Source organism: Gnatocerus cornutus, chromosome 10 (assembly GCF_029298725.1).
Source record: "Gnatocerus cornutus isolate USDA-ARS CGAHR chromosome 10, icGnaCorn1.1, whole genome shotgun sequence".
In the NCBI taxonomy this organism is placed as follows: Eukaryota; Metazoa; Arthropoda; class Insecta; order Coleoptera; family Tenebrionidae; genus Gnatocerus; species Gnatocerus cornutus.
The window spans coordinates 50939-59779 of NC_142242.1; the positions used below are offsets into that span (position 1 = coordinate 50939).

Below are 8841 nucleotides of genomic sequence, written 5' to 3' on the forward strand. Positions count from 1 at the left end.
TTGAATGGGTGGTTTCTTCAATTCTGTGCAATAACTTGCAGAGTCCTTCAGCGTTGAGCGACGACAACCGCCATTTCGACATCTTAGGCTATGGGTATCATCCATCGATTCAGTCTCTTAATAATAAACTCTGGTAATGAAGTTGGAACCTGGAAATACCACGAAACATTTCAAGGCTGGAATTCAAACAGTTTTCAGCTTACCTGCGTTTAAAAATTTCAATAAAGACCCATCAATTTGTTGCAAATCAAGTCCAACTCTAAATAGCTTCAAATGAACTTCTTAACTTGTGTAATTTCTTTGCTACCATGCCCAGAAGAACGAGAAAGTAAACAGTAAAGAATTCTGGTAGTTTCTTGTTAAATCATGAACATAACCTCAATGTGTGCTGTCAAAATAGTCAAGTTAAGACATACGTTAAGATAGAGACACAATAATTTTTAATAATTAATAGAATCGTAACCAAGTCGTGAATGTTAAATCAGACTTTAGATTCTTACTCCTGAGGACAAAATTAATAAAAAGAGTATTTTCTTGCTTTAATTTTCATCGAAAAACTGCAAACCAAATAAAAGTTTGAAAAATTAATAAAACATTAACGGAGCGTCTGATCGAAAAATCTTTGACGGATTCTTGTTCCTGAGGTCCAAATTGATGGAAAAAGTCGGTTTCAAAGAGATTTTATTTTTTGTCGAAATCGCCAAAAATCCATGATGTTTAGTCTTTGAACTTTTTTTGGCGAAAAACGCGAAAGTTCGCAGATCGACACGAAACTATGCACATGGCATAATTTGACATTTCCACATCCATTTTTGGTCTCCGTTCCTCGCTATCTGCAAGATTTTTTGAGAAAATGCAAATTAAAAATTTTAAAATTCAATTTCCCGCGTCAAGCAATCTGTTAACGAAGCATAGAAGCTAGGACATGCGTCAACAGTCTTTAGTCCATAAATAATATTAAATAAAATATTAACAAAGTCGTAAAACTTAAATCAAAGTTCAGATTCGTTTTTCTGAGGTTAAAATTAACAAGTTAAGTAGTTTATTGTATTTATTTACACCGAAAAGTGAGAGAAGTTTTTCCATAAAAGCCACCTAGCGGAATAACGCCGAAGTTGATAGTTCACGCCTCCTCTCACCAGAGGGCTAAACTTTTGTTTTTAAAACTTACAATTTTTGAATCAAAACCATTTGCAGGAATAAGGAAGAATGATAAAAAACAATACCCTCAAATTAAACTAAAGGAGTATTAATAAAATAAAAAAACACAAACTCGACACTCTCCCTCCTTCTTGCAAAAAGTGTGAAAAAGTTTCATTAGGAACATGTTTGTTGGCTTACCTAAAAAAGACGAGGGAAACAATCTGAAATGGACGAAACTATCCATTCTTAATTAATGGTAATTGATTATTGCTCTAATTCCAACTGATCCAAGAGCCAAGAGCCAAGGTTAGTCCTTCGCAAGTGGCGCTTCCTCAAAAATATCTCATTTAACGACTTCTTCAATTCTTGTAGATCATTGTTGTTTTTATATGCTGATGTAACCGCAGCCAGCTTGTCGGACATTTCAGTGCTCATTTCATTTTCCGACTAAAACAAACCAAATAGTTTTAGGTGTTAATCTTCCTCTGATACTACAAAAGCCATGACATCATAAAGACACTAAATTTAAATCCCAAATTTGCAATCTGCGTAAAATTCTGCGTTCACTGATGTATAATAACTCGAGTTTACTCTAAAAAATAAGCGAGATATCGATATGAGAAGTTTGGCCATAGTTTTAGTCATGAAATTTTGCGAAAATTTGCAAATTTCGACTTTTGGAAAATCTAAAAACGATTTCTTATGTAAAAAATCGCGAGAAAAACGATGCCGCAAACCGCATTCCAATATCTGAAATAGTTTTCGAGATATCGAGCATGAATTGTTTGGAACCTTCAAAAATTTGGCCATCTGGCGACAACCCAAAAATTCAAACGGCCATAACTCAGTTATTTGTTGTCGGATCTGAATTTAAATTCCAGATTTGGATTCAGCGTGAGATTCTGCGTAAAATGAGTCAAAATTTATTGAGTTTACCTACGAAATAAAGAAAGCATTGACCAAAAACTGTTTGGAAGTGGTCATTTTGGGGTGATTTTCAATCAATGTTTTCAAAATGAAAATGACGTTTAATAGCATTGAATTATATAACAGTCGAAAGAGGAGCTCAAAATCTATCCACTGGCCCAATTTGAGATCGATCAAACAAACGGTTTACGAGTTATGGTCAAAAATAAAAAAATTGAAAAATTTTCATCGTTTGAGTCGCAATTTTTTTTCGCGAAAAATCGACTATCGAATTCTCGACTTTTAAGCACTTTTTCTGACGTAAAATGAGCCGAAAAAAACGATGGCGCAAACCGCATCTCAATATCTCTAATAGTTTCCGAGATATTTAACTTTGAAAATTGGGAAAAATGAGAAAAAATGAAAATCAACTATCCGAAACTTTGATCGGCCATAACTCAGTTATTTGTTGTCGGATCTGAATTTAAATCCCAGATTTGGAATCTGCGTAAAATTCTGCGTTCACTGATGTATAATAACTCGAGTTTACTCTAAAAAATAAGCGAGATATCGATATGAGAAGTTTGGCCATAGTTTTAGTCATGAATTTTTGCGAAAATTTGCAAATTTCGACTTTTGGAAAATCTAAAAACGATTTCTTCAAATTTCGACTTTTGGAAAATCTAAAAACGATTTCTTATGTAAAAAATCGCGAGAAAAACGATGCCGCAAACCGCATTCCAATATCTGAAATAGTTTTCGAGATATCGAGCATGAATTGTTTGGAACCTTCAAAAATTTGGCCATCTGGCGACAACCCAAAAATTCAAACGGCCATAACTCAGTTATTTGTTGTCGGATCTGAATTTAAATTCCAGATTTGGATTCAGCGTGAGATTCTGCGTAAAATGAGTCGAAATTTATTGAGTTTACCTACGAAATAAAGAAAGCATTGACCAAAAACTGTTTGGAAGTGGTCATTTTGGGGTGATTTTCAATCAATGTTTTCAAAATGAAAATGACGTTTAATAGCATTGAATTATATAACAGTCGAAAGAGGAGCTCAAAATCTATCCACTGGCCCAATTTGAGATCGATCAAACAAACGGTTTACGAGTTATGGTCAAAAATAAAAAAATTGAAAAATTTTCATCGTTTGAGTCGCAATTTTTTTTCGCGAAAAATCGACTATCGAATTCTCGACTTTTAAGCACTTTTTCTGACGTAAAATGAGCCGAAAAAAACGATGGCGCAAACCGCATCTCAATATCTCTAATAGTTTCCGAGATATTTAACTTTGAAAATTGGGAAAAATGAGAAAAAATGAAAATCAACTATCCGAAACTTTGATCGGCCATAACTCAGTTATTTGTTGTCGGATCTGAATTTAAATCCCAGATTTGGAATCTGCGTAAAATTCTGCGTTCACTGATGTATAATAACTCGAGTTTACTCTAAAAAATAAGCGAGATATCGATATGAGAAGTTTGGCCATAGTTTTAGTCATGAATTTTTGCGAAAATTTGCAAATTTCGACTTTTGGAAAATCTAAAAACGATTTCTTATGTAAAAAATCGCGAGAAAAACGATGCCGCAAACCGCATTCCAATATCTGAAATAGTTTTCGAGATATCGAGCATGAATTGTTTGGAACCTTCAAAAATTTGGCCATCTGGCGACAACCCAAAAATTCAAACGGCCATAACTCAGTTATTTGTTGTCGGATCTGAATTTAAATTCCAGATTTGGATTCAGCGTGAGATTCTGCGTAAAATGAGGCAAAATTTATTGAGTTTACCTACGAAATAAAGAAAGCATTGACCAAAAACTGTTTGGAAGTGGTCATTTTGGGGTGATTTTCAATCAATGTTTTCAAAATGAAAATGACGTTTAATAGCATTGAATTATATATCAGTCGAAAGAGGAGCTCAAAATCTATCTACTGGCCCAATTTGAGATCGATCAAACAAACGGTTTAGGAGTTATGCCCAAAAATAAAAAAAAAAATAAAAATTTTCATCGTTTGAGTCGCAATTTTTTTTCGCGAAAAATCGACTATCGAATTTTGGGCTTTTAAGCACTTTTTCTGACGTAAAAATGAGCCGAGAAAAACGATGGCGCAAACCGCATCTCAATATCTCTAATAGTTTCCGAGATATTTAACTTTGAAAATTGGGAAAAATGAGAAAAAATGAAAATCAACTATCCGAAACTTTGATCGGCCATAACTCAGTTATTTGTTGTCGGATCTGAATTTAAATCCCAGATTTGGAATCTGCGTAAAATTCTGCGTTCACTGATGTATAATAACTCGAGTTTACTCTAAAAAATAAGCGAGATATCGATATGAGAAGTTTGGCCATAGTTTTAGTCATGAATTTTTGCGAAAATTTGCAAATTTCGACTTTTGGAAAATCTAAAAACGATTTCTTATGTAAAAAATCGCGAGAAAAACGATGCCGCAAACCGCATTCCAATATCTGAAATAGTTTTCGAGATATCGAGCATGAATTGTTTGGAACCTTCAAAAATTTGGCCATCTGGCGACAACCCAAAAATTCAAACGGCCATAACTCAGTTATTTGTTGTCGGATCTGAATTTAAATTCCAGATTTGGATTCAGCGTGAGATTCTGCGTAAAATGAGTCAAAATTTATTGAGTTTACCTACGAAATAAAGAAAGCATTGACCAAAAACTGTTTGGAAGTGGTCATTTTGGGGTGATTTTCAATCACTATTTTTAATGTAAAAACGACGTTTAATACCTTTGTATTATATATCATTCGAAAGAGGAGCTCGAAATCTATCTACTGGCTCAATTTGAGATCGATCAAACAAACGGTTTAGGAGTTATGGCCAAAAATAAAAAAAAATAAAAATTTTCATCGTTTGAGTCGCAATTTTTTTTCGCGAAAAATCGACTATCGAATTTTGGGCTTTTAAGCACTTTTTCTGACGTAAAATGAGCCGAAAAAAACGATGGCGCAAACCGCATCTCAATATCTCTAATAGTTTCCGAGATATTTAACTTTGAAAATTGGGAAAAATGAGAAAAAATGAAAATCAACTATCCGAAACTTTGATCGGCCATAACTCAGTTATTTGTTGTCGGATCTGAATTTAAATCCCAGATTTGGAATCTGCGTAAAATTCTGCGTTCACTGATGTATAATAACTCGAGTTTACTCTAAAAAATAAGCGAGATATCGATATGAGAAGTTTGGCCATAGTTTTAGTCATGAATTTTTGCGAAAATTTGCAAATTTCGACTTTTGGAAAATCTAAAAACGATTTCTTATGTAAAAAATCGCGAGAAAAACGATGCCGCAAACCGCATTCCAATATCTGAAATAGTTTTCGAGATATCGAGCATGAATTGTTTGGAACCTTCAAAAATTTGGCCATCTGGCGACAACCCAAAAATTCAAACGGCCATAACTCAGTTATTTGTTGTCGGATCTGAATTTAAATTCCAGATTTGGATTCAGCGTGAGATTCTGCGTAAAATGAGTCAAAATTTATTGAGTTTACCTACGAAATAAAGAAAGCATTGACCAAAAACTGTTTGGAAGTGGTCATTTTGGGGTGATTTTCAATCACTATTTTTAATGTAAAAACGACGTTTAATACCTTTGTATTATATATCATTCGAAAGAGGAGCTCGAAATCTATCTACTGGCTCAATTTGAGATCGATCAAACAAACGGTTTAGGAGTTATGGCCAAAAATAAAAAAAAATAAAAATTTTCATCGTTTGAGTCGCAATTTTTTTTCGCGAAAAATCGACTATCGAATTTTGGGCTTTTAAGCACTTTTTCTGACGTAAAATGAGCCGAAAAAAACGATGGCGCAAACCGCATCTCAATATCTCTAATAGTTTCCGAGATATTTAACTTTGAAAATTGGGAAAAATGAGAAAAAATGAAAATCAACTATCCGAAACTTTGATCGGCCATAACTCAGTTATTTGTTGTCGGATCTGAATTTAAATCCCAGATTTGGAATCTGCGTAAAATTCTGCGTTCACTGATGTATAATAACTCGAGTTTACTCTAAAAAATAAGCGAGATATCGATATGAGAAATTTGGCCATAGTTTTAGTCATGAATTTTTGTGAAAATTTGCAAATTTCGACTTTTGGAAAATCTAAAAACGATTTCTTATGTAAAAAATCGCGAGAAAAACGATGCCGCAAACCGCATTCCAATATCTGAAATAGTTTTCGAGATATCGAGCATGAATTGTTTGGAACCTTCAAAAATTTGGCCATCTGGCGACAACCCAAAAATTCAAACGGCCATAACTCAGTTATTTGTTGTCGGATCTGAATTTAAATTCCAGATTTGGATTCAGCGTGAGATTCTGCGTAAAATGAGTCAAAATTTATTGAGTTTACCTACGAAATAAAGAAAGCATTGACCAAAAACTGTTTGGAAGTGGTCATTTTGGGGTGATTTTCAATCACTATTTTTAATGTAAAAACGACGTTTAATACCTTTGTATTATATATCATTCGAAAGAGGAGCTCGAAATCTATCTACTGGCTCAATTTGAGATCGATCAAACAAACGGTTTAGGAGTTATGGCCAAAAATAAAAAAAAATAAAAATTTTCATCGTTTGAGTCGCAATTTTTTTTCGCGAAAAATCGACCATCGAATTTTGGGCTTTTAAGCACTTTTTCTAACGTAAAATGAGCCGAGAAAAACGATGGCGCAAACCGCAACTCAATATCTCTAATAGTTTCCGAGATATTTAACTTTGAAAATTGGGAAAAATGAGAAAAAATGAAAATCAACTATCCGAAACTTTGATCGGCCATAACTCAGTTATTTGTTGTCGGATCTGAATTTAAATCCCAGATTTGGAATCTGCGTAAAATTCTGCGTTCACTGATGTATAATAACTCGAGTTTACTCTAAAAAATAAGCGAGATATCGATATGAGAAGTTTGGCCATAATTTTAGTCATGAATTTTTGCGAAAATTTGCAAATTTCGACTTTTGGAAAATCTAAAAACGATTTCTTATGTAAAAAATCGCGAGAAAAACGATGCCGCAAACCGCATTCCAATATCTGAAATAGTTTTCGAGATATCGAGCATGAATTGTTTGGAACCTTCAAAAATTTGGCCATCTGGCGACAACCCAAAAATTCAAACGGCCATAACTCAGTTATTTGTTGTCGGATCTGAATTTAAATTCCAGATTCGGATTCAGCGTGAGATTCTGCGTAAAATGAGTCAAAATTTATTGAGTTTACCTACGAAATAAAGAAAGCATTGACCAAAAACTGTTTGGAAGTGGTCATTTTGGGGTGATTTTCAATCACTATTTTTAATGTAAAAACGACGTTTAATACCTTTGTATTATATATCATTCGAAAGAGGAGCTCGAAATCTATCTACTGGCTCAATTTGAGATCGATCAAACAAACGGTTTAGGAGTTATGGCCAAAAATAAAAAAAAATAAAAATTTTCATCGTTTGAGTCGCAATTTTTTTTCGCGAAAAATCGACTATCGAATTTTGGGCTTTTAAGCACTTTTTCTAACGTAAAATGAGCCGAGAAAAACGATGGCGCAAACCGCATCTCAATATCTCTAATAGTTTCCGAGATATTTAACTTTGAAAATTAGGAAAAATGAGAAAAAATGAAAATCAACTATCCGAAACTTTGATCGGCCATAACTCAGTTATTTGTTGTCGGATCTGAATTTAAATCCCAGATTTGGAATCTGCGTAAAATTCTGCGTTCACTGATGTATAATAACTCGAGTTTACTCTAAAAAATAAGCGAGATATCGATATGAGAAGTTTGGCCATAGTTTTAGTCATGAATTTTTGCGAAAATTTGCAAATTTCGACTTTTGGAAAATCTAAAAACGATTTCTTATGTAAAAAATCGCGAGAAAAACGATGCCGCAAACCGCATTCCAATATCTGAAATAGTTTTCGAGATATCGAGCATGAATTGTTTGGAACCTTCAAAAATTTGGCCATCTGGCGACAACCCAAAAATTCAAACGGCCATAACTCAGTTATTTGTTGTCGGATCTGAATTTAAATTCCAGATTTGGATTCAGCGTGAGATTCTGCGTAAAATGAGTCAAAATTTATTGAGTTTACCTACGAAATAAAGAAAGCATTGACCAAAAACTGTTTGGAAGTGGTCATTTTGGGGTGATTTTCAATCAATGTTTTCAAAATGAAAATGACGTTTAATAGCATTGAATTATATATCAGTCGAAAGAGGAGCTCAAAATCTATCTACTGGCCCCATTTTAGATCGATCAAACAAACGGTTTAGGAGTTATGCCCAAAAATAAAAAAAAATAAAAATTTTCATCGTTTGAGTCGCAATTTTTTTTCGCGAAAAATCGACTATCGAATTTTGGGCTTTTAAGCACTTTTTCTGACGTAAAATGAGCCGAGAAAAACGATGGCGCAAACCGCATCTCAATATCTCTAATAGTTTCCGAGATATTTAACTTTGAAAATTGGGAAAAATGAGAAAAAATGAAAATCAACTATCCGAAATTTTGATCGGCCATAACTCAGTAATTTATTGTCGGATCTGAATTTAAATCCCAGATTTGGAATCTGCGTAAAATTCTGCGTTCACTGATGTATAATAACTCGAGTTTACTCTAAAAAATAAGCGAGATATCGATATGAGAAGTTTGGCCATAGTTTTAGTCATGAATTTTTGCGAAAATTTGCAAATTTCGACTTTTGGAAAATCTAAAAACGATTTCTTATGTAAAAAATCGCGAGAAAAACGATGCCGCAAAC

General features: G+C 33.6%; 1 long non-coding RNA gene across 1 annotated transcript; it reads right to left on the bottom strand.

The window, feature by feature from the left end:
• Positions 1–97: 97 nt before the first annotated feature.
• LOC148166871 (uncharacterized) lies at positions 98–1881 on the bottom strand. The gene is made up of 2 exons (XR_015770920.1): positions 204–1881; positions 98–149 (listed from the first exon to the last, which is right to left on the bottom strand). It is a non-coding gene; the product is annotated as an uncharacterized LOC148166871 (long non-coding RNA).
• Between the last annotated feature and the right edge of the window lie 6960 nt (positions 1882–8841).